Below are 25,636 nucleotides of genomic sequence, written 5' to 3' on the forward strand. Positions count from 1 at the left end.
CTCCTGACGCGCATGCGCATTTTTACTGAGCATTCAATTTGGCACAATAAACTCATCCATATCTTGCAAATATTGTAAGACGTTTGAGTGAATTATGTTTCGCTTAGATAATAACACAAAGTATCTATCCTAGCACAACATCCATAACCATAATAGTTTTGTTGTTGAATTATTATATTTTTGGAAAGAAGTAGCCTATACATTTTCGAGGCACTTAAAAAAGTGTTCTGCGTATAGGCATATATACGGAATTATAATCTTTAAAGTCAACATGGATAAATGGCTCATTTAGTATTTTATATGAATATTAAATACAAAACCAGATGTTTTATATAAATCATATATATTCAATGATTTATTATGTTTCATAGTTTATATTAGTGGTTCATTATCTGTAAACTAAAAGGGTTACCATCACACAGCCAAACACATTTTTGTTTCTTCCATCAATAATATAAAGTACTATTTTTTTTTATCTTCCTCATATTTCCTTTATTTTTATTATAGTTGTTGTGTATCTAGAACGGGTTTATTGCTGTGTTTATGTATTATCCGAGATATTGGAAGTTCCTAGTTCCTATTCGTAAATTCACTTGAAAGACCCTTCAAGTCTGAATAAATTTACAAGTGGGGAACAAAAGATTATAACAAATCCGTTTTAAACAACTACAGATATTGTCATTGTTAAGAAAGCTAGATAGGCTATCTAACGTTGCTTATAATTAACTTATCAACCTTATCAAGATAGCTAAAGTCTTATTATAGGTTGAAGAAATGTTCCGACCAAAAAGTACATGAATGAAATGAAGTCGTATTTCCGACATCACAGGTAGGAAATAGGAAGCTACGACAAGCATATGAACGCAGCACATAGCCTATCATTTGTTGCTACTGAACACTTTTTCTCATAATAGCCGACCCTACAAACATTTTCTTCATGTAGGCCTATGTATACTGAACAAAAATATAAACACAACATGTAAAGTGTTGGTCCCATGTTTCATGAGCTGAAATAAAAGATTACAGACATTTTCCACACACACAAAAAGCTTATTTCTCTAAAATGTTTGTTTGTTTGTTTGTTTGTTTACATGCCTGTTAGTGAGCATTTCTCATTTTCCAATATAATCCATCCACCTGACAGGTGTGGTATATCAGGAAGTTGATTAAGCAGCATGATCATTACACCGGTGCACCTTGTGCTGGGGACAATAAAAGGCAACTCTAAAACGTGCTGTTTTGTCACACAACACAATGCCACAGTCTCAAGTTTTGATGGAGCATACAATTGGCATGATGACTGCAGGATTGTCCAATATAGCTGTTGCCAGATAACTGAATGTCAATTTATCTACTATAAACCGCCTCCAACGTAATTTTCGATAATTTGGCTGTATATCCAACCAGCCTCACAACCGCAGACCACATGTACCCACGCCAGGCCCAGGAACTCCACATTCAGCTTCTTCACCGCAGACCACATGTACCCACGCCAGGCCCAGGAACTCCACATTCAGCTTCTTCACCGCAGACCACATGTACCCATGCCAGGCCCAGGAACTCCACATTCAGTTTCTTCACCGCAGACCACATGTACCCACGCCAGGCCCAGGAACTCCACATTCAGCTTCTTCACCGCAGACCACATGTACCCACGCCAGGCCCAGGAACTCCACATTCAGCTTCTTCACCGCAGACCACATGTACCCACGCCAGGCCCAGGAACTCCACATTCAGCTTCTTCACCGCAGACCACATGTACCCACGCCAGGCCCAGGAACTCCACATTCAGCTTCTTACCACAGACCACATGTACCCACGCCAGGCCCAGGAACTCATTCATTCAGCTACCACGCCAGGCCCAGGAACTCCACATTCAGCTTCCGCAGACCACATGTACCCACGCCAGGCCCAGGAACTCCACATTCAGCTTCTTCACCACAGACCACATGTACCCACGCCAGGCCCAGGAACTCCACATCAGCTTCTTCACCGCAGACCACATGTACCCACGCCAGGCCCAGGAACTCCACATCCGGCTTCACTACCACAGACCACATGTACCCACGCCAGGCCCAGGAACTCCACATTCAGCTTCTTCACCGCAGACCACATGTACCCACGCCAGGCCCAGGAACTCCACATTCAGCTTCTTCACCGCAGACCACATGTACCCACGCCAGGCCCAGGAACTCCACATTCAGCTTCTTCACCGCAGACCACATGTACCCACGCCAGGCCCAGGAACTCCACATTCAGCTTCTTCACCGCAGACCACATGTACCCACGCCAGGCCCAGGAACTCCACATTCAGCTTCTTCACCGCAGACCACATGTACCCACGCCAGGCCCAGGAACTCCACATCCGGCTTCACTACCACAGACCACATGTACCCACGCCAGGCCCAGGAACTCCACATTCAGCTTCACTACCACAGACCACATGTACCCACGCCAGGCCCAGGAACTCCACATTCAGCTTCTTCACCGCAGACCACATGTACCCACGCCAGGCCCAGGAACTCCACATTCAGCTTCTTCACCGCAGACCACATGTACCCACGCCAGGCCCAGGAACTCCACATCCGGCTTCACTACCACAGACCACATGTACCCACGCCAGGCCCAGGAACTCCACATTCAGCTTCACTACCACAGACCACATGTACCCACGCCAGGCCCAGGAACTCCACATCCGGCTTCACTACCACAGACCACATGTACCCACGCCAGGCCCAGGAACTCCACATCCGGCTTCACTACCACAGACCACATGTACCCACGCCAGGCCCAGGAACTCCACATCCGGCTTCACTACCACAGACCACATGTACCCACGCCAGGCCCAGGAACTCCACATCCGGCTTCACTACCACAGACCACATGTACCCACGCCAGGCCCAGGAACTCCACATCCGGCTTCACTACCACAGACCACATGTACCCACGCCAGGCCCAGGAACTCCACATCCGGCTTCACTACCACAGACCACATGTACCACGCCAGGCCCAGGAACTCCACATCCGGCTTCACTACCACAGACCACATGTACCCACGCCAGGCCCAGGACCTCCACATCCGGCTTCACTACCACAGACCACATGTACCCACGCCAGGCCCAGGACCTCCACATCCGGCTTCACTACCACAGACCACATGTACCCACGCCAGGCCCAGGACCTCCACATCCGGCTTCACTACCACAGACCACATGTACCCACGCCAGGCCCAGGAACTCCACATTCAGCTTCTTCACTTGCTGGATCATCTGAGTAAAATCTTTGAAATTGTTGCATTTTGCATTTATATTTTTGTTCATTATAGAAATGTGCTTTTAGTTGTATATATTCTTATCATAAAACAGAATGACAGCAAACACAATCCTTATTTTGCTATTAGATGGTGTAAACAACATGTTGGCTACTATGCTCGTTTCATGTGAATCTTTTTAAGAATGGTTTGTGGCTACGCACGCGCGCTCTAAATTCCTGTTATACAAACGTTCCAAATCTTTGGCCTCCATGAGCGCTCACTGAGTTGGCAGAGTGCCAACTAGGTCAAACTCGCGAGTCAACCAACCTTGACTGTGCGCGGGAAAATAGATGCTTGGCAGCTGGTGTGTCGTATCACTGGATTGTGCGTTTTCACAACAGGATTTACGTCAAACAGAACGTCCCTTTAAAAGTTGGGCACGAGCTTTCAATATTTTTGGACTATCCGTTTGTTAGATTCTGAACAATTAAGGGTGGAACCAGGAGAGACACACTGTATAATCGAAATGGACCAAGACTATTGTTCAGCTCAGCTGTAAACCCACACAATCCACAGAAATAACAAAGCCAGTAAAACAATATTAGCCTACTACAGAACTTCATATTTATTTTGGGTCTTCAGACATGACCTGACCTGGTTGTTTGGAAATGATGGACTTTTTGTTTTAGCAATTGTTATCACCATATCATAGCCTACTCTGAAATGTATCCCATTGATAATAGTATAAAGTACAGGAAGAACATGAATTCTGGCACAATACTTGAACTATAGTCTTTATTGTGTTATCACTATTGACCTCACATTCCATTAATGATAGCTCTCTGGGGCATAGTTCAGTGCAAAGTCAGTTTGCAGGTTTGCAAGCTGACAAACTGTATTTAGGCTACTGTTTTACTAAAGATTTTGCAGCATGCTGGATGTGGGAGATTTACTGTATAGGCCTACATAGTCATTGTAAATAAGAATGTGCTCTCAACTGACTTGCCTGGTTAAATAAGTAAAAAATAATAATGAACATAGATCCAGTAGTCCTACGCTATTATTACTAACTACCATCATGACACAAAGTTCTGTCTGCTTTAGGATATTCTGTGGCCCCTGCTCAAATGTGCTTTTTCCCTGAAGGAATTGAGAGAGAAAAAACAAACAAGCACTCAGAACCTGACCCATTAGCTGAGAACAAACAAACACTTTATTTTGTATGGATTTCAACACTATGATAATAATCTTAAACAAATGTACACAGCTTCTAAATGAGGGAACTGTACCATTTCCTTGGAATGGGCTTGGTGCTGAAGAGAGGACTATGTTTTCTGAGATGTTCTTTGGACAACCACCAGATAGCGCCATTATCAAATATTTTTTAAACATAAACGTTTGTTTTTTTCAATCATTTTGGTACATTTTTCAGATGTAAGTGGTATATTTTCAAAGCTCTTAAAGTACAAAACTCTATAAACGTATAACACTTGTAATGCCTCTTCTCTTATGTTCAGAAACTTTGAGCATTTATTGGGGTTTCAAACATCTTTCACCCAAGTATTTTCATGCAAAATCAGTTTTGCTGAGAAATATTTGTCACCAATTCATCAGATAAGGAATGATAGGCTCAATCTAATAGCTAAAAATACAAGGTAGACATTTCAAAACTGTTATTTTTAAAGTGATGAATAGAAATAGATGGTAAATATAATTTTCTATACAGTATTTACTATAACTTGACATGCACAATTTCCTTATAATTTGTATCCAATGGCAGGTTGTGAGCATGTTGTATCCTTATATAGTACATACAGTGACTCTTGTAACTACCCCCCTCCCCTAGGGGGGGACACAGACCTCTGCCATCCCCACAGTGCCTCCACATTGGGTGGACCTTCATCCTACACCACACTCCTCATCCTCCCACAGAGTCTGCTAGACAGGAGGTAAGGTTGGGCCGGGTGCTGCGGCCCCTCAGGACTAGAGGCTGTGGGTTATTCTGTGTGAGATAGATATACAGTGCCTTGCGAAAGTATTCGGCCCCCTTGAACTTTGCGACCTTTTGCCACATTTCAGGCTTCAAACATAAAGATATAAAACTGTATTTTTTTGTGAAGAATCAACAACAAGTGGGACACAATCATGAAGTGGAACGACATTTATTGGATATTTCAAACTTTTTTAACAAATCAAAAACTGAAAAATTGGGCGTGCAAAATTATTCAGCCCCTTTACTTTCAGTGTAGCAAACTCTCTCCAGAAGTTCAGTGAGTATCTCTGAATGATCCAATGTTGACCTAAATGACTAATGATGATAAATACAATCCACCTGTGTGTAATCAAGTCTCCGTATAAATGCGCCTGCACTGTGATAGTCTCAGAGGTCCGTTAAAAGCGCAGAGAGCATCATGAAGAACAAGGAACACACCAGGCAGGTCCGAGATACTGTTGTGAAGAAGTTTAAAGCCGGATATGGATACAAAAAGATTTCCCAAGCTTTAAACATCCCAAGGAGCACTGTGCAAGCGATAATATTGAAATGGAAGGAGTATCAGACCACTGCAAATCTACCAAGACCTGGCCGTCCCTCTAAACTTTCAGCTCATACAAGGAGAAGACTGATCAGAGATGCAGCCAAGAGGCTCATGATCACTCTGGATGAACTGCAGAGATCTACAGCTGAGGTGGGAGACTCTGTCCATAGGACAACAATCAGTCGTATATTGCACAAATCTGGCCTTTATCGAAGAGTGGCAAGAAGAAAGCCATTTCTTAAAGATATCCATAAAAAGTGTCGTTTAACGTTTGCCACAAGCCACCTGGGAGACACACCAAACATGTGGAAGAAGGTGCTCTGGTCAGATGAAACCAAAATTGAACTTTTTGGCAACAATGCAAAACGTTATGTTTGGCGTAAAACACAGCTCATCACCCTGAACACACCATCCCCACTGTCAAACATGGTGGTGGCAGCATCATCGTTTGGGCCTGCTTTTCTTCAGCAGGGACAGGGAAGATAGTTAAAATTGATTGGAAGATGGATGGAGCCAAATACAGGACCATTCTGGAAGAAAACCTGATGGAGTCTGCAAAAGACCTGAGACTGGGACGGAGATTTGTCTTCCAACAAGACAATGATCCAAAACATAAAGCAAAATCTACAATGGAATGGTTCAAAAATAAACATATCCAGGTGTTAGAATGGCCAAGTCAAAGTCCAGACCTGAATCCAATCGAGAATCTGTGGAAAGAACTGAAAACTGCTGTTGACAAATGCTCTCCATCCAACTTCACTGAGCTCGAGCTGTTTTGCAAGGAGGAATGGGAAAAAATGTCAGTCTCTCGATGTGCAAAACTGATAGAGACATACCCCAAGCGACTTACAGCTGTAATCGCAGCAAAAGGTGGCTACAAAGTATTTACTTAAGGGGGCTGAATAATTTTGCACGCCCAATTTTTCAGTTTTTGATTTGTTAAAAAAGTTTGAAATATCCAATAAATGTCGTTCCACTTCATGATTGTGTCCCACTTGTTGTTGATTCTTCACAAAAAAATACAGTTTTATATCTTTATGTTTGAAGGCTGAAATGTGGCAAAAGGTCACAAAGTTCAAGGGGGCAGAATACTTTCGCAAGGCACTGTACGTATATCTCTCACACACACACAGTTGAAGTCGGAAGTTTACATACACCTTAGCCAAATACATTTAAACTCAGTTTTTCACAATTCCTGACATTTAATCCTGTCTTAGGTCAGTTAGGGTCACTACCTTCTTTTAAGAATGTGAAATGTCAGAATAATAGTAGATAATTATTTATTTCAGCTTTTATTTATTTCATCACATTCTCAGTGGGTCAGAAGTTTACATACACTCAATTAGTATTTGGTAGCATTGCCTTTAAATTGTTTAACTTGGGTCAAACATTTAGGGTAGCCTTCCACAAGATTCCCACAATAAATTGGGTGAATTTTGGCCCATTCCTCCTGACAGTGCTGGAGTAACTGAGTCCGCTTTGTAGGCCACCTTGCTCGTACACGCTTTTTCAGTTCTGCCCACAAATTGTCTATAGGATTGAGGTCAGTGCTTTGTGATGGCCACTCCAATACCTTGACTTTGTTGTCCTTAAGCCAACTTTGGAAGTATGCTTGGGGTCATTGTCCATTTGAAAGACCCATTTGTGACCAAGCTTTATAACTTCCTGACTAATGTCTTGAGATTTTGCTTCAATATATCCACATAATTTTCCTCCCTCACGATGCCATCTATTTTGTGAAGTGCACCAGTCCCTCCTGCAGCAAAGTACCCCCACAACATGATGCTGCCACCCCCGTGCTTCACGGTTGGGATGGTGTTCTTCGGCTTGCAAGCCTCCCCCTTTTTCCTCCAAACGATGGTCATTATGGCCAAACAGTTCTATTTTTGTTTCATCAGACCAGAGGACATTTCTCCAAAAAGTACGATCTTTGTCCCCATGTGCAAACCGTAGTCTGGCTTTTTTATGGCGTTTTTTGAGCAGTGGCTTCTTCCTTGCTGAGTGGCATTTCAGGATATGTCGATATAGGACTTGTTTTACTGTGGATATAGATACTTTTGTACCGCTTTCCTCTAGCATCTTCACAAGGTCCTTTGCTGTTGTTCTGGGATTGATTTGCACTTTTCGCACCAAAATACGTTCATCTCTAAGAGACAGAACGCGTCTCCTTCCTGACCAGTATGACGGCTGCGTGGTCCCATGATGTTTATACTTGCGTACTATTGTTTGTTCAGATGAATGTGGGACCTTCAGGCATTTGTAAATTGCTCCCAAGGATGAACCAGACTTGTGGAGGTCTACAATTTGTTTTCTGAGGTCTTGGCTGATTTATTTTAATTTTCCCATGATGTCACGCAAAGAGGCACTGAGATTGGATGTATTTCAAGGCCTACCTACAAAGGTCCACTTTCAATTGACTCAAATTATGTCAATTAGCTTCTAAAGCCATGGCATAATTTTCTGGAATTTTCCAAGCTGTTTAAAGGCACAGTCAACTTAGTGTATGTACATTTCTGACCCACTGGAATTGTCTGTAAACAATTGTTGGAAAAATGGCGTGTGTCATGCACAAAGTAGATTTCCTAACCGACTGGCCAAAACTAGTTTGTTAACAAGAAATTTGTGGAGTGGTTGAAAAATGAGTTTTCAACCTAAATGTATTTAAAATTCCGACTTCAACTGTACGTTAGACAAATCATCAGAAATAAAGGTATTGTAAAGCAGTTGGCTACGTAGCACGGTGTTGTATGCCATTTCTGCCCCATGCAACATTATACAAGATCACCTTTTCTCCGTGACTTGTAATCTGATACAGTATCGCCTGTCTCTCTGCTTGAAATTCATCAGTTTAGAGTGTATCAATGAAATTCAGATGAGCGGAATATATTGTTACTGTATATACAACCTAGGTATTTCTGCAGTGCATTGAACAGAACAATATAATTCCAAATGTTAGCACATTGTGACTAATTTCACTTTGTCCTATTGAAGCCACCTGACTGATGGAGAATGATGATTTAATATTTATAGCCACATCCATATGTGATTTTTTTTTATTTTTATATTTGTCAAATTTATACATTTATGAGGTGAACATATGCATTTACAGTGTTCAGCAATCAGCTGTTATCAACCTATATTCGTTAGTTTTTATTAAATCACTGGTGCAATTTTCACAAGTATGTGGTACATTTTTACAACAGTACAAATTTCCAAACAGATAATCAAAAAGGCAGTTGTTTCAAAACTGTAAGCTCATTTTCAATTGACTAAAAGTACAACACAAAAAATCATACAGTCACTAATCAGTGTTTCATCTAGAAATACATGTTTCACATTGCAACATATAAAGTCATTGTCTTTCACAATAGAATATACACATTACTTTTTATATGATTATCTTCTCAAATAAGAAAAAAAAAACATTTGACTATTACAAAATCTTTCATTGATGATCACTAAAGGAGGAAGTACCAGTGACTCGCTCAATACGGAAATGGTCTGACAATGCTACAGGACTGTTTTGCTAGCACAGACTGGAATGTTTCGGGATTCATCCAATGGCATTGAGGAGTATATCACCTCCGTCTCAGGCTTCATCAATATGTGCATCGACAACGTCATCCCCCAGTGACCGTACATACATATCCCAACCAGAAGCCATGGATTCCAGGCAACATTCACACCGAGTTAAAAGCCTAGATCTGCCGCTTTCAAGAAGTGACACTAATCCAGACGCTTATAAGAAATCCTGCTATGCCCTCCGACGAACCGTCAAACAGGCAAAGCGTCCAAACAGAATTAAGACTGAATCCTACTACACTGGCTCTGACACTCATCGGATGTGGCAGGGCTTGCAAACTATTACGGACTACAAAAGGAAAAGCAGCCGCGAGCTGCCCAGTGATGCAATCCTACCAGATGGGCTAAATGTCTTTTGTGCTCGCTTCGAGGCAAGCAACACTGAAGCATGCATGAGAGCACCAGCTAGTCTGGACGATTGTGTGATCACACGCTCCATAGCCGATGTGAGCAAGACCTTTAAACAGGTCAACATTCACAAAGCCGAGGGGCCAGACAGATTACCAGGACGTGTACTCAGAGCATGCGCAGACCAACTGGAAAGTGTCTTCACTGACATTTTCACCCTCTCCCCGACAGTCTGTAATACCTACATGTTTCAAGCAGACCACCATAGTCCCTGTACCTAAGAAAGCGAAGGTAACCTGCCTAAATGACTACCGCCCCATAGCACTCACGTCGGTAGCCAAGAAGTGGTCAAGCATGATTCCAACACCATCATTACGTTTGCTGACGACACCTCAGTAGTACGCCTGATCACCGACAACGATGACACAGCCTATAGGTAGGAGGTCAGAGACCTGGCAGTGTGGTGCCAGGACAACAACCTCTCCCTCAACATGAGCAAGACTAAGGAGATGATCATGGACTACAGGGAAAGGGAGGGCCGAACATGCCCCCATTCACATCGATCACCAGCAAACTATCATGGTCCAAGTCAGGAGACTTGGCATGGGTGCCCCAGATCCTCAATAGGTTCTACAGCTGCATCACCGCCTGGTATGGAAACTGCTCGGCATCCGACTGTAAGGCGTTACAGAGGGTAGTGCTTACAGCCCAGTACATCACTGGGGCCATGCTTCCTGCCATCCAGGACCTTTATACTAGGTGGTGTCAGAGGAAGGCCCAAAAACCTTTACCCCCGCACATTGACTCGGTACCTGCCACCCCAGTCATAGACTGTTCTCTCGACTACCGCATGGCAAGCGGTACCGGAGTGCCAAGTCTAGGACAAAAAGGCATCTCAACAGTTTTTATCCCCAAGCCATAAGACTCCTAAACAGGTAACGAGATGGTTACCCAGACTATTTGCATTGTGTGCCACCCCCCAACCCCTCTTTTACACTGCTGCTACTCTCTGTTCATCATATATATGTATAGTCACTTTAACTATACATTTCTGTACATACTACCTCAATTGGCCCGACCAACCAGTGCTCCCGCACATTGGCTAACCGGGCTATCTGCATTGTGTCCCACCACCCACCAACCCCTCTTTTTACGCTACTGCTACTCTCTGTTCATCATATATATATATATGTATAGTCACTTTAACCATACCCACATGTACATACTACCTCAATAAGCCTGACTAACCGGTGTCTGTATAGAGCCTTGCTACTCTTTTTTTCAAATGTCTTTTTACTGTTTTATTTCTTTACTTACCTACACACACACAGTTTTTTTTTCTCCGCACTATTGGTTAGAGCCTGTAAGTAAGCATTTCACTGTAAGGTGACAAATACACTTTGATTTGATATAGAATAAAAATGTATACTTTGTTTTCTGTTACCTAAAAACTATTCATATCAGTGTCTCTCTTTTTCCTTTCTTGTTTCTCACTGTGGGAGTATTTATTTGAAAGAAGTATCTGAAGACAGCGGACTGACAGTGACACATTAGTCCATGAGCAGGCTGCGGTGCCCTGGCAAGCCAGAGCTGGGTGGGGGGTTGAGGTGGGTGGGTGTGTGTGTGAAACGACAAGCATCCCCAAGACAACTCTCTGAGTGTGAGATCTCAGCCAAGCGGAAAGCCTATGTTCTGTCACCAGCCAGAATGCTCTGTCAAAGGGTGAGAGAAGGGCTGGTAAAATACAATACCTGCCAGCTAGACATAATATTGCACCAGATAAAACAGAAGACTGACACACATCTGTATTGTAGGACCCATGCCAAATCTTTTTAATTTCATGAGGGGGAATAGGCTTTGTTGTGCCCTCTTCATGACTGTCTTGGTGTGTTTGGACCATTCTAGTTTGTTGTTGATGTGGACACCAAGGAATTTGAAGCTCTCAACCTGCTCCAATACAGCCCCGTCGATGAGAATGGGGACGTGCTCAGTGCTCCTCTTCCTGTAGTCAACAATCATCTCCTTAGTCTTGGTTTTGTATATTCTAGACCAGACAAAAACATGAATTATGCTTCAATGCTGTAAGGTAAATACAATTAGTAAGTCATCAGAATGAGTTTAGTTCTTCACCTGAATGTAATAGTTGGTAGCTGAAACAATTTGATAATATATAACAATACATGCCATTTAGCAGAAGCTTTTATCCAGAGCAACTTAGTCATGCGTGCATATATTTTACATATGGGTGGCCAGGGGAATCAAACCCATAATCTTGGCATTGCAAATTCCAATGCTCTACCAACTGAGCCATACAGAACCATACAGGACTATGGGTGGGAGGCTGAAGGAGTTGGGAGTGTGAAACGACAAGCCACCCCCAAGACAACTCTCTGAGTGTGAGAACTCAGCCAAGTGCAAAGCATGTGTTCTGTCACCAGCCAGAATGCTCTGTCAAAGGATGAGAAGGGCTGGTAAAATACAACTTATTTAACCTTTATTTAACTAGGCAAGTCCGTTAAGAACAAATTCCTATTTACGATGACGGCCTACACAATACCTGCCAGCTGGACATAATATTGCACCAGATAAAACAGAAGATGTACACACATCTGTATCATGATGCAGGATCAATTACAGTTTTTTTCAATCACTCAGAAGTAATGTATGTGGCACAAAAACTAAACAGATAATCAAAATGGCTCATGTTTCAAAACTTTACAACCAAATTCTCAGTCACTTGTTCACTGCACCAAATCACTCTTTCAATTTGAATAGATATTCAATCTGCTTTTTAAAATGCAATATTGACTTTACTTTTGAAATTATTTTCTTGAAATTTGTTAACAATACAATTAAAGATGCACTATGCAGATATAGCTCCGCCATTTCATAGTTGCTAAAATTTGAATAGTTCGCCTAATTTCAGTTTGTGACAAAACAAGCAAGTATAGTGTAGAGAGAATCATTGTACCATCTAAACCACCATAAAATATATATTTACCTAACTAAAAATATTGTATTTTCAAAACCGAAAGTAAAAGATGCAAAAATAAATGTAAGAACGGGAAGCATAAAAATAGCGCACATAGAACAGATCTAACACTTCTTAGACTGTGAATTTGGATGGGTCGCCCAAACTTAACTATCACTTAATTTCCTCTCAAAACCGAAAACTACTGAACCAAAATGATATAGTGCCTAGTCAACAGTTTTTTTTCAATTGTTCTTGTGCTAGTTTCACAAGTATGTGTGGAATTTTCAAAATTCTTAGTACAAAACTCCAAACAGGAACACTTGTTATGCAGCCAGTCTTAAAGTCATTGGTATATTCCCACCGGGCACAGACGTCAGTTCAAAGTCTAGTTGATTTTCATTTGCTTGAGTTGTCAACTAACGTGAATTCAATGTGAAATCAACAAAAAAATGTCAGCTTGTCATATGATTTAGGTTCAAACTTGGATTAAAAAAAATATGAAATCCAATCAGTTTTCCGTGTTGATTCAATGTCATAAAATGTATTTTGGGGGGTTTAAATGACGTGGAAACAACGTTAATTTAACCAGTTTTTGTACAGTGCATTGAGACAATAAGCAGCCTTTCTGGTCTAGTCTGTTTAGAAAGGTGGATTTGAATCATAACAGAATGTGGTGCAGCACAATAGTGTTGGGTGAGATCTCAATCTTGTGGTGTTATAGGAGATGTTTCAGAGAAAGACAACATTTGTGTGTGTCGTTTTTTTGAGCACACTAAGTAGGCTATGGTAACGAATATTTCAGCTAACACACATACACACTCCGCTTTTGTGTTCACTGACAATTTTACAGTTGAGCCAGGACCTCTTTGTGCAAGTTTATTTTGCAGTATCTGTGTTTCTGCAAAATCATGCCACCACAAAAATAACCATATAACAATGCTTTTAATTCAAGACACCTCGTAACACAAATAAGACTTTTGGACCAACAAAGACTCTTTTATTTGGATTCTTTCATTTCATTGTGTACATTCAACATCACTGTACAATGATCATTAAGGGGTTGTGGCAGAGGTCTGTGGACCACTCTATGAAGGTTGTGGCTGTTCAATACCCCATACCTTACATTTAATCAAATTCTAGGGATCTTCTTCCATTTCTTGGCTGTAAGTAAGATAAGGAAATGTTACTGATGAATGAAATCAAACAAACATTTTAACAGAGTTTATTCCTGTCCTCTGAATGTGTGTATTCATACCCGATACAAGAAGTATCCTCTGCTCTGAATTCCCTCAGGTCCTTGGAGATCATCCTAAACAGAAGGCACAGCAGGACAGAATATATTAATGAACAGGTGCTCTACATTCAGGTATGGTCTCATGAGTATGGCAGTATTTATTCAGCCGACAACTGCTTCCAGACTAAAAGAATGTCTTACAATTTCAGTTGGAACAGAAAGCAGTGTGCTAGATGTTGAAGCTTATTTCCACTTATTTCATTCTTTCGTAGGCAAAACCATTAGAGTAGAGATCACTCCCATTGATTTTCCACCGTAAACAGACACACACTAAGCTGAGCACTTTTCCTCTCACATTTCTGCTGTAGCTACTATGTCAACGCCAATCCCATGTAGGATGAAGGATTAATTATGTTGAGTTTAAACACAGCAATGTGGAAGTTCACCTGTCAGATGCACTAATTTTAGACCGTAATTACCTGCATCATGGAAAAGAACAGCTAATGTAGACAGAGCGAGTACAGAGTGACAGTATGTGTGTAAAAAAGGTAGCCTCGATACGCACAATGAATCACATGCTTATACTGTACACACAGACATCACATACACAACAGTCTCATAATAGGGTAACACACTGAAAAAATGACAAATCCTGTACACATTGACAAAGTGAAAAGAGCATATCCTCCAGATGCCCTATATTGACTTCTGAGTGGTGCAGCAGCACTGCATCTCAGTGCTACAGACCCTGGTTCGATCCCAGGCTGTATTACAGCCAACCGTTTTTCGGGAGTCCCATAGGGCGGCGCACAATTGGCCCAGCGTCATCCAGGTTAGGGGAGGGTTTAGCCGGGGTCTGCCGTCATTGCAAGATCTTACAAGATCTTTCATTTGATCATTACTATAACAAAGTATGGTAAATTGTGGTGGCTTTGTTGTAAACTCAGCAAAAAAAGAAACAGCTCTTTTCAGGACCCTGTCTTTCAAAGAGAATTAGTAAAAATCCAAATAACTTCACAGATCTTCATTGGAAAGTGTTTAAAAACTGTTTCCCATGCTTGTTCAATGAACCATAAACAATTAATGAACATGTACCTGTGGAACAGTCGTTAAGACACTAACAGCTTACAGACGGTAGGAAATTAAGGTCACAGTTATGAAAACTTAGGTTTGGGCGACCCAACCTAAAGAGGCCTTTCTACTGACTCTGGAAAAACACCAAAAGAAAGATGCCCAGGGTCCCTGCTCACCTGCGTGAACGTGCCTTAGGCATGCTACAAGGAGGCATGAGGACTGCAGATGTGGCCAGGGCAATAAATTGCAATGTCCGTACTGTGAGACACCTAAGATAGCACTACAGGGAGACAGGACGGACAGCTGATCATCCTCGCAGTGGCAGACCACATGTAACAACACCTGCAAAGGATCGGTACATCCGAACATCACACCTGCGGGACAGGTACAGGATGGCAACAACAACTGCCCGAGTTACACCAGGAACACACAATCCCTCCATCAGTGCTCAGACTGTCCTCAATAGGCTGGACTGAGGGAGAGAGGCTGGACTGAGGGCTTGTAGGCCTGTTGTAAGGCAGGTCCTCACCAGACATCACCGGCAACAACGTCGCCTATGGGCACAAACCCACCGTCGCTGGACCAGACAGGACTGGCAAAAAGTGCTCTTCACTGACAATTCACGGTTTTGTCTCACCAGGGGTGATGGTCAGATTCATGTTTATCGTCGAAGGAATGTGCGTTCCCCCGAGACCTGTACTCTGGAGCAGGATTGATTTGGAGGTGGAGGGTTTGTCGTGGTCTGGGGCGGTGTGTCACAGCATGAGCTTGTTGTCATTGCAGACAATCTCAACGCTGTGCAAGACATCCTCCTCCCTCATGTGGTACCCTTCCTGCAGGCTCATCCTGACATGACCCTCCAGCATGACAATGCCACCAACAACACTCGTTCTGTGCGTGATTTGCTGCAAGACAGGAATGTCAGTATTCTGCCATGGCCAGTGAAGAGCCCGGATCTCAATCCCATTGAGCACACCTGGGACCTGTTGGATCGGAGGGTGAGGGCTAGGGTCATTCCCCCCAGAAATGTCTGGGAACTTGCAGTTGCCTTGGTGGAAGAGTGGAGTAACATCTCACAGCAAGACCTGGCAAATCTGGTGCAGTCCATGAGGAGGAGATGCACTGCAGTACTTAATGCAGCTGGTGGCCACACCAGATACTGACTGTTACTTTTGATTTTGACCCCCCCTTTGTTCAGGGACACATGATTCCATTTCTGTTAGTCACATGTCTGTGGAACTTGTTCAGTTTATGTCTCAGTTGTTGAATCTTGATATGTACAAATATTTACACGTTAAGTTTGTTGAAAATGAACGCAGTTGACAGTGAGAGGACGTTTCTTTTTTTGCTAAATAAATAATAATAATTTGGTGGGTGCCTATATTCTATTTCACACATGTACAAGTGTGTATTAATACGCATGTGTGAATTAGAATAGTTTTTTTTGCATATCCGAAATCTCCCTGAGACACTCTTGGAGAATGGGGCCATGGTCTGCTATTATCAACGGCAACCCTGGAGCAATTAGGATTAAGTTCCTTGCTCAAGGGCATACTGACAGATTTTTTACTTTGTCGGCTCGGGGATTCAAACTAGTGACCGGCCCAATGCTCTAAACACTAGGCTACCTGCCACCAGCTAATACAAGATTACCATAGGGGTCTCCAACAGGTCAATCGTGAGCTACCAGTAGCTCGCAGACCACCTATGAGTAGCTAGCCAAACAATTATGAAAGTACATGCAATGTTCACGTGTTCCGGAGCAAGCTGTCATAAATAAATCTCACATATATCAGACAGCCAAGCTCCCAGCTACTGTCTAACCAACACAACATTAACATTATCCCACACCCGGTAAGCCACTATTGGCTTAAAAAGCCAAACCTAACACTAACTGGCAATTAGTTTCCAGCAATATTGCCCCTTTATATCTGTGCGGTGCGGACCTTTGTCTATCACTCCGTGTGTAGCCAGTAGTGATGGGTCGTTCGTAAACCATTGTCTCTTTTTGAACGCCTCTTTTTGGTGAACATTGGCTCCCATATTTGCATACTTTTACCACTGCTTTTTGAACTCCAGGCATCGATTATCTGCAGATAAATTATAAAAACATTATCTGAAGATGGTAATTCCTCAGTGCAGGAACAATATAGTGAGGAGAGCCTCATCCTAGTCCAAGCAAATCTTTTCAGTGTGTAACTGTCTTCATTTATTTTGTAGGCAATCTAATAATTTGGTCAGGAAATGTTTTATTTGAACTCACATTTCACGATCTGACATAATGTTAGGTAATGTTTTAGGCTTTAAAATGGTTGTAGGTCCATTTCTAAGCATTACCTAACAAAGAGCCACTTGGGAGCCATAGGTCTCTTTTAGGTGAACTGAACCAAATGATCCGGCTCAAAGAGAAGACTCGGAATGCCCATCACAGTTGATGTGATAACCATCTTGTGGGATGACAGATAGTTTTCCCAAAACCTTCTCAATTAAATGTTAACTGCAAAGTAGGCTTACCTGGCAGAAATATATCATGAGTAGGTACAGTATATAATTTGTATCTATTGTTATTTTCAAACTTTGCAATGAAATGAGCAGCAACAGTACAGAACCATTAGTAGCATGTGACATGTTTCATTTTTTTAAAGTAGCTCTCATGCTAGAAAAGGTTGGAGACCCCTGGATTAGTGTGATATTTCCTCTCCAAAGAATCAATGTTTTATTTGTCACATGCGCCGAATACAACAGCTGTAGACCTTATAGTGAAATGTTTACTTACAGGCCCTTAACCAACAGTGCATTTAATAAAAATACAAATAAATCATTAAAGAGCAGCAGTAAAATAACAATAGCGAGGCTATATACGAGGGGTACCGTTACAGAGTCAATGTGCAGGGGCACCGGTTAGTCGAGGTAATATGTACATGTAGGTAGAGTAATTCAAGTTATGACGCAGATATGTAAAAAGGAACATGCAGATGGTACATACGCGGACCACAAACTCCTCTCCTCTCTCTCGTCTGGTATTGAGTTGAGGAACTAGCTGCAGGAGGGGATGCATCACAGGGGACTGACACATCCACAAAACATACAGACAGACATGAAGAAACATGAGAACCATGAACAACTGCTCTGAGACAGAGACAAAGGGGTGGGAGCTGTAGAGAGGACTCCATATACACTCACAGTACCACTAGACACCCCATCCACACCCCCCACACACACCTCAGTACAACCCTGTGTTCATTTGCAGACTCTGCATTCATGTTTAGATCAACAAAGCACATAGTGACAACACGCCCTCCCCATGCAGGCCATGCACAATGTCTAGGAAATACGTCCTATTTTCATTGTTATCTGGTTGACATATTTTACATTTTGTCAACTCAGCTTGATTTTCCTGTGCTAACATCCTCTGAGGATAAACTATAACAAACCTTTGCAAAGCCAATCTCTGCCCAGTGACTGTAAACAAAGCTATATCCTAAATGAATAAATGAAGCCTTCACTAGAAATGGAGGATGGCATTTTGGTTCCATTACAATAACTTGGAGACTTGAGAAGAAAATGATTGGCACTTAAAAATACAGTCTGCCATGAATTATTCAGATGGGGCAGAAAATGTGTCCGTTCCTTGTCATTTCTGTTTATCTAATTTACACTGATGGTGTTCCCCACGTCAGTCAAACTGATGACACAGCGGAAGGGAGGGAGGCATGAGGAATTCAAAGTAACTTGTGCAAACAAGACAAGATATATGGATGTGGACACATGCCGCACCAAAAATTGTTTCCAATAAAGTGTGCATCTTGCATGTAGAGCAAGAGACAAGGAGAAGGGAAGCACTGTGACAGGTGGAGCAGTGTTTTTCAAACTTTCTTTATACCACAGAAAACTGGTATTCTCTATACCAAGAACCAGAAATGTAGGGGACTATCTCCTTGGAGGACAGCTATTGAGAACTGACTATGTTAACAATCTGAGGGACTGGGCAGCAATAGGGTCTGTGTTTGTCTGCGTGCATGCATTTTGAGAAGGTAAGAGCTGGGTAATGTAATATGCAGAAGAGTGTGCAATTCATGCCTCATAATATTTTGGTTACTCTGGAAATAAAAACTAAGCTAAAACGTAACACTTTTTCAGGATAAAAATTCATGTTCTAGAGTAAATAAGTCATACAATACTAAAAGCACAGTACAAGTAACAAAGAATAAAAAAATTCAGTGTGCCTTGTCAAGCAGTGCAAAGTGAACTTTAACCCAACTTACCACCCCCTCTGTTAGGCCAGCACCTTGTTGCTTAGCATAATGAAATAAAAACTATACACAAGCAAACACACACACACACAAAAACACACACAAACAAATAAAATTGTTGATTGCATTGATAGGTGTTCACTAAAGGGAACATATTTGAATAGACAGATGAAAGACTTGATGAAGCAGACATGATAAAACCGACAATGTCACACTTACCCTTTTACTAGGATTGTCCCGCACTTTCATGTCCTGCAATGACAGGAAAACAAAACTACATTTACGATTGAAAATGATTAAAGGAGTAATTCACTATTTTACAACTTGATGTTAGATGGTTCCTCACCCTGAAAGTAGTCTATGAGCCAGGAGAAACTGTAATCCATGGTCCAGTTTCTTGAAACAGCCATTACAAACTTCAGCTAACTTTAACCACTGCTATTTAAAAATCTATGGAAATGATAGTGGCATGTGTGCATGTTTAAAAAATATATGTCCAAATCACCTGAAATCAACTATATTTGGTTTGATGTTACTTAAAGGTGATTTGGCCATTTAAAAAGAAAACATGCTCACGTACCGCCATCACTTCCATAGATTTTTCACTAGAGGTGGACAAAGGTAGCTGAAGTTTGTAATGGCTGTTTGAAGAAAACTGAACCATGGATTCATGAACTACTCCTTTAAACACTGCATATACACTGAGTGTACAAAACTCTTTCCATGACAGACTGACCAGGTGAAAGCTACGATCCCTTACTGATGTCCCTTGTTAAATCCACTTCAGTCAGAGTAGATGAAGGGGAGGAGACAGGTTAAAAAAATGATGATTTAGCCTTGAGAGAATTGAGACATGGATTGTGTATGTGCCATTCAGAGGGTGAACATACAGCCAACTTGACACAACTGTGGGAAGCATTGGAACAACATGGGCCTGCATCCCTGTGGAACACTTTCGACAACTTGTAGAGTCCATGCTCCGACAAATTGAGGCTGTTTTGAGGGAATCTCAATAGTAGGAGGTGTTCTTAATGTGTTGTACACTCAGTGTATGTGCAACTGTGCTGTGCTCACAGAACAGAATAAACCACTATGTGTGTACATGTGATATGATTATTGTTTGAGCTACTATGCTGGAACATGAAGGGTGGAATACCTTAGACTTCTGTACAAGGATTAACACACAGAGTTCTCCCAAAACATCAGGTGTCTAGAGTAGCAACCAGAGAGCAAGGGGGAGGAGGTGAGAGAAAGAATCTGATACAGTTGTACAGATACAGTTAATTTCAAGCCTGTAAGTGACTACCGTAGTTCAATTTGATCATAATTGGAATTGATCCTGAACTTGAAAATATACGAAAGTGAGAAAACATTGAACATGCATCTTTCCCTTCAGTGCTTTTTTTGTACCTTTATTTAACTTCCTTTGATCATTTCATTTTTCTCGTCTTACTCACCCGAAATGGCAGGTCTGCAGAAAAGTAGGATGAGCACACATCTTCAAGCTATGGGAGACAAGACAGGTGAGTGCTGTTATGAGAGGGGGAGTGAAAAATACACATCTCTTTGTTTCAAAGGAAAGCAACACCTCACAGTCTTAGTATGGGAAAATGTATTAACACAGAGAGAGCGAGAGAGAGAGAGAGAGAGAAAGCGATGTGCTGTGGTTCTGTGGCCTACCTGGTTGAGAAGCTGGTCCTGGTATATATTTGCACTCTGCTGTTGTATTGGAACACCTTCCATTGAAACAGACAGACACAAGAATCATTCCATCTCTATCATCATATTGATGATGTAGCAGTAAGGTGGTGGGAGTGTGCAGATTGTGATTACACAGCCATAACAATCCACTTCCAGTACATCACGGACATCAATTCATGCATTTTAACAACATAACATAAGGATGGGGACTTGGAGAGTGCATTGAAGCTTTCCTACACTCTTAGAAAAAAAGGGTTCCAAAAGGATTCTTTGGTCATCCCCATAGAACCCTTTTTGGTTCCAGATAGAACCCTCTGTAAAAAGGTTACTTCAAAGGGTTCCCCTATGGGGACAGCCAAAGAACCCTTTTAGGTTTTAGATAACTTTTTTTTCTAAGAGTATGTTATGCTGTAATCATATCTGTTCATATTCAAAAATTCATAGTGACCAATAAATTAAGGCTGTGCTTCTACATCTGCATTGCTTGCTGTTTGGGGTTTTAGACTGGGTTTCTGTATAGCACTTTGTAACATCGGCAGATGTAAAAGGGGCTTTATAAATAAATACATTTGATTGATTGATCAGTCAAAGCCGCATCAAATCGCTCAATGTCACAGAAAATAACCCTTAACAAATATAATTTCTCACCTCACTGAAGAGGGATTGACACAGTTGCCATTGTAAATATATGTATGTTTCAATTATTTGTGATATTATTGCTGTTTGGAGCCAAATCCAAGCCACTGTTAGGAGTCATTAAGGTTTTGCCTGTTTGTCAATGCCACGGTTTGCCTGCATCAGATTAGGCTGACATGCCTCTGCCCCATGCATGGCTGGGGAGTTAGAGAGGGAGAAGAGAGACATGCATGAGAGAGAATAGAGAGAGAGTGAAATTACCAATGCAGTAAGTACTGTTACAGGTTTAGGTTTTTCCATTTATCTTTTGAGGTTGGACATTAACACGTAGGGCTCACCGATTGGTGTCACCTCATTAGTCAGTATGTGTTACACCTGTACTGGTTACCATCTTGTTAGTGGGAAGGTGTTTCACCTGTGCTAGCCCAGGTACTATTTAAGAGTGGCTGGCCCAGTGCTCCAGTTGTTTTGATGGATGCGGAGGGTTAAAACCTTTAGTTGGCACACCCTTTTTTGTGTTCTATACAAACAATCCTATATTTGATTTTGTTTGCTTCCTGTCTTTATTAAGTTTGGTGTGGGTTTTTCTTTTGTTTGCAAATTTAGTGGGCGCTCATGGTGGATGTCTTTAAGGTTTCAGTTGTTGTTGCTTGTCAACTTTCAGTGGACAACCCCATGAGTGTCTTTCAGAATCCCTCCTAAAACCCAACATGTTTCATTTTGGTTGTTGGTCAGTGACTCTTTGTTAGTTCCCCTTCTGTTTGAGTGACATGTTTTGCTTTAGAACTTAACAGTACACTCAAATTCAAATTTTACAGAATATTACCAAAACATTAGGACTTCCTCTCCAACTGATATGTTATGTATATGGTTATGTGGAGGCATTCGAGTAAAAGTATAATTACGTACTAGAACAACAGGCTGATGTCGCATTAGGCCTACTGGTGGGTGCAGCTTCTATATGCTTTAGGCTACTATGCTGCACAGATTAGAATAAATACAATTCCAGTCAGAGAAAATCCCATATCGAAAATAGTCTTGGATAATAGGTTATAAACCAACAAGACACCAGGGCCTCTTCATAACAAAATAAAATTACAAATTGAAAGTGCTGAAGTATGTCAAATATTTCTCAAACCTTCTCTCCGTTGCGCAAATTCACAAGAATGCGTAATTAGTTTAAACATTTATGGGTAAATTCATATTGTAAACAATTCAAATATACTGTACCTTTGGTCTACAGTTTTATTTAAGGAGAAGTAAACTCATTGCACTTTAAACCTATAACGTTTTATTTTGTAAGGTAAACAAGTTCCTTTCAATATTGTCAACATATTGTTTTTTTTGCAAAAAATGAAAATGCAAATAGACTTGAACTGAATGATTTAAATTAGCTTGTTGATTACCAATTTATGTTGAATGGTTTTGAACAACTATATTTTTCCTAAACTATTCAATTAGGCTACATCAGATCCGCAAACATGTTCCATGGCCCAAAGTTTTACGTTTTTACATCTTGAATTGGACCTACAGCAATGCATACGTCTGTCCATATTCTATACCCAAAGCATGGTCAAAATATGTATATTTACTTACTTTTGCAGACTGGGATCGCTGAGATGAGGAGAACGAGAAGCGTGAGGCTCGTGCTGCTGAGCGTGTTCATTGCGCTGGTGCTGAGAACGCTCACGTAGCTTGCGCTGCCGCTCTGAGAGACTCAGGTTTGGCACTGAGAGGTCTTCATCATTACCGTTCTCTGGTTGCTCTTGGTTTATGTTCTAGCCGATCTGTGATTTCTAATCTTTCACGGGAACAATTTTAAAGCACGAGGTCACCCCCTCTCTACATCAATGACACTACACTGCGTCATTAATTCCACGCGTGCATACACTAGGGCCTATCTAATTGATGAGTAAGGCTAGGAGGGAACGTGGTGCTATAACAGAAATAACATTCTGCCTGAAAAAATCAACTAATAAGATATAAAACACCATATGTTTGACATAATATCTGAAAATATTATTAGTTTTACAATTATTTTATCGTATTGTCTAAATCCAGGCCTTTATAACACCAAACCGTCAGTAAAAGGAAATTTATATTGTAGCTTAATGAATTTATATCCTCATTGTCAATCAAATGGGTTCAGACATGACAAGAAAGTGACAAGAAGTAATGAAAACACGATATTTTGCCTGCAGGAACTCGCTCTTTTTCACTCGGTCCACTCGTCCAAGTGCCGATGTATTTTGTGGCATGATGTGAACAGTACAAATTTGTGTCACTACCAAAGTCTAATGGTTTTAAATGACTGTTTTGTATTGTCTGGAAACTCACTTGTAGAATTCGCTTGCAGTAGGTCTCTTAAAAAATAGAAGAAGTGCAAGGTTATTAAACAGAGGTGCCTAGTTATTATTCTTTTGTTGATATCAGGTAACGTGCAACCTAACCCTGGCCCTGATATGCAATGTTTCCAAACCCCCTCTGATTTTAAATCAAGATCTGGTTTTGGTATTTTTCATTTAAATGTAAGCAGCCTGTTGTCAAAAATGGATGGGGTTAGGATTGGGGCTAAATCAACTGATGCTGATGTAATTGTGTTTTCTGAAACCTGGCTCAGCAAGTTGTTTTTGATAAGGATATTTGTATAAGTGGTTACAATGTTTATCGCACTGATCAGGTTATTAAGAAAGGTGGGGGTGTGGCTATATATGTCAAATCTAAATTCCTTGTAAGTGTGGCAAAGTCTGAAACTATTTGTAAACCGTTGGAATTTATTGCTTTGAATATTGAGGTTTCAAAGGGCCTCTCTATAACTGTGATTGGCTGTTATAGACCCCCCTCTGCTCTCTATAACTGTGATTGGCTGTTATAGACCCCCCTCTGCTCTCGGTGATGCATTTTCTTCTTTGACGCACCTTATGTCTAAACTTCTTTACAGTGAAATGATCTTGATTGGTGATCTCAACTGGTGTTGGTTAAAGCCGGTGTCTGACGATTTAAAAAAAAAAAAAAATGTAATTCTATGAATCTTACCCAGTTGATTAACTCACCCACTCGCCCAATTCTTAAATGCCCAGATAAATCTACCCTGATTGATTTGATATTGACGAATGTAATAAATATTCTGCGGTTGGTGTTTTTTGTAATGATTTAAGTGACCATTGTGCTGTTGTGCTGTTGTTGCTGTTAGAAATACTAAGGTTCCAAAGACAAACCCACGTTTTATTCGTAAGAGAAATTTGAAGTGTTTTAATGAGCATGCTTTCTTTCATGATTTGTTTTATTTTGACTGGAGCAGATTGAGCTTATCCCTGATGTGGAAACTGCCTGGAAATTCTTTCATTATGGTTTTTCCCAAATAGTAAACAAACATGCCCCATTCCGCAGGTTCAGGGTTAAAGGGTGGGATAATCCATGGTTTTCTTCTGAGCTGTCTTGTATTATTCACAACTGTAATCTAGCCTGGGCTAAAGCAAGGAAATCATGTTCTGATGCTGATTGGCTTATTTTTAGGCAGTTACGAAACAAGTGTTCTTTTCTTCTCAGGAAGGCCAAGTCTGAATATTTTATGTCTGTTACCACTGATATCCTGAATGACCCTAGAACGTTTTAGAAGGCTATTAAGTCTATGTCTGGTAACAGTAATGTTAATGAATTACCGTCATGTGTTTTGAAGGACTCTGTTGCTATATATGACAAGTGAAATGCTATATTGTTTCAATGAGCACTTTGTATCATCTGGTAGGCTGTTTGATTCAGTGTCCTCTGTCTCTGTACAACCCTGTGTGGATGAACCAGTGAGAGCTGGTCAAACTTTTAGCTTTTTGCCATTCTCAGTGCAGGTGGTACATAAAGCCCCGAAATCCTTAGATCAGAGAAAGCCTGCAGGTCCTGATCTTTTGGATCCCTGCTTTTTAAATCTGGCAGCTGATTTCATAGCTGAACCACTTTACATCTCTGTTCAATCTAACCCAGGAATGTAATGAAATTCCAAAGATCTGGAAATTAGCATTTGTCCTAACACTTTTAAAAGGGGGAGAT

At 41.2% G+C, this 25,636-nt stretch overlaps 1 pseudogene; it reads right to left on the bottom strand.

Moving 5' to 3' along the window:
* Window positions 1-13,672: 13,672 nt before the first annotated feature.
* On the bottom strand, window positions 13,673-23,430 carry LOC115107424 (neuromedin-U-like; annotated as a pseudogene).
* Between the last annotated feature and the right edge of the window lie 2,206 nt (window positions 23,431-25,636).

Source organism: Oncorhynchus nerka, linkage group LG24 (assembly GCF_034236695.1).
Source record: "Oncorhynchus nerka isolate Pitt River linkage group LG24, Oner_Uvic_2.0, whole genome shotgun sequence".
NCBI classification, from domain to species: domain Eukaryota; kingdom Metazoa; phylum Chordata; class Actinopteri; order Salmoniformes; family Salmonidae; genus Oncorhynchus; species Oncorhynchus nerka.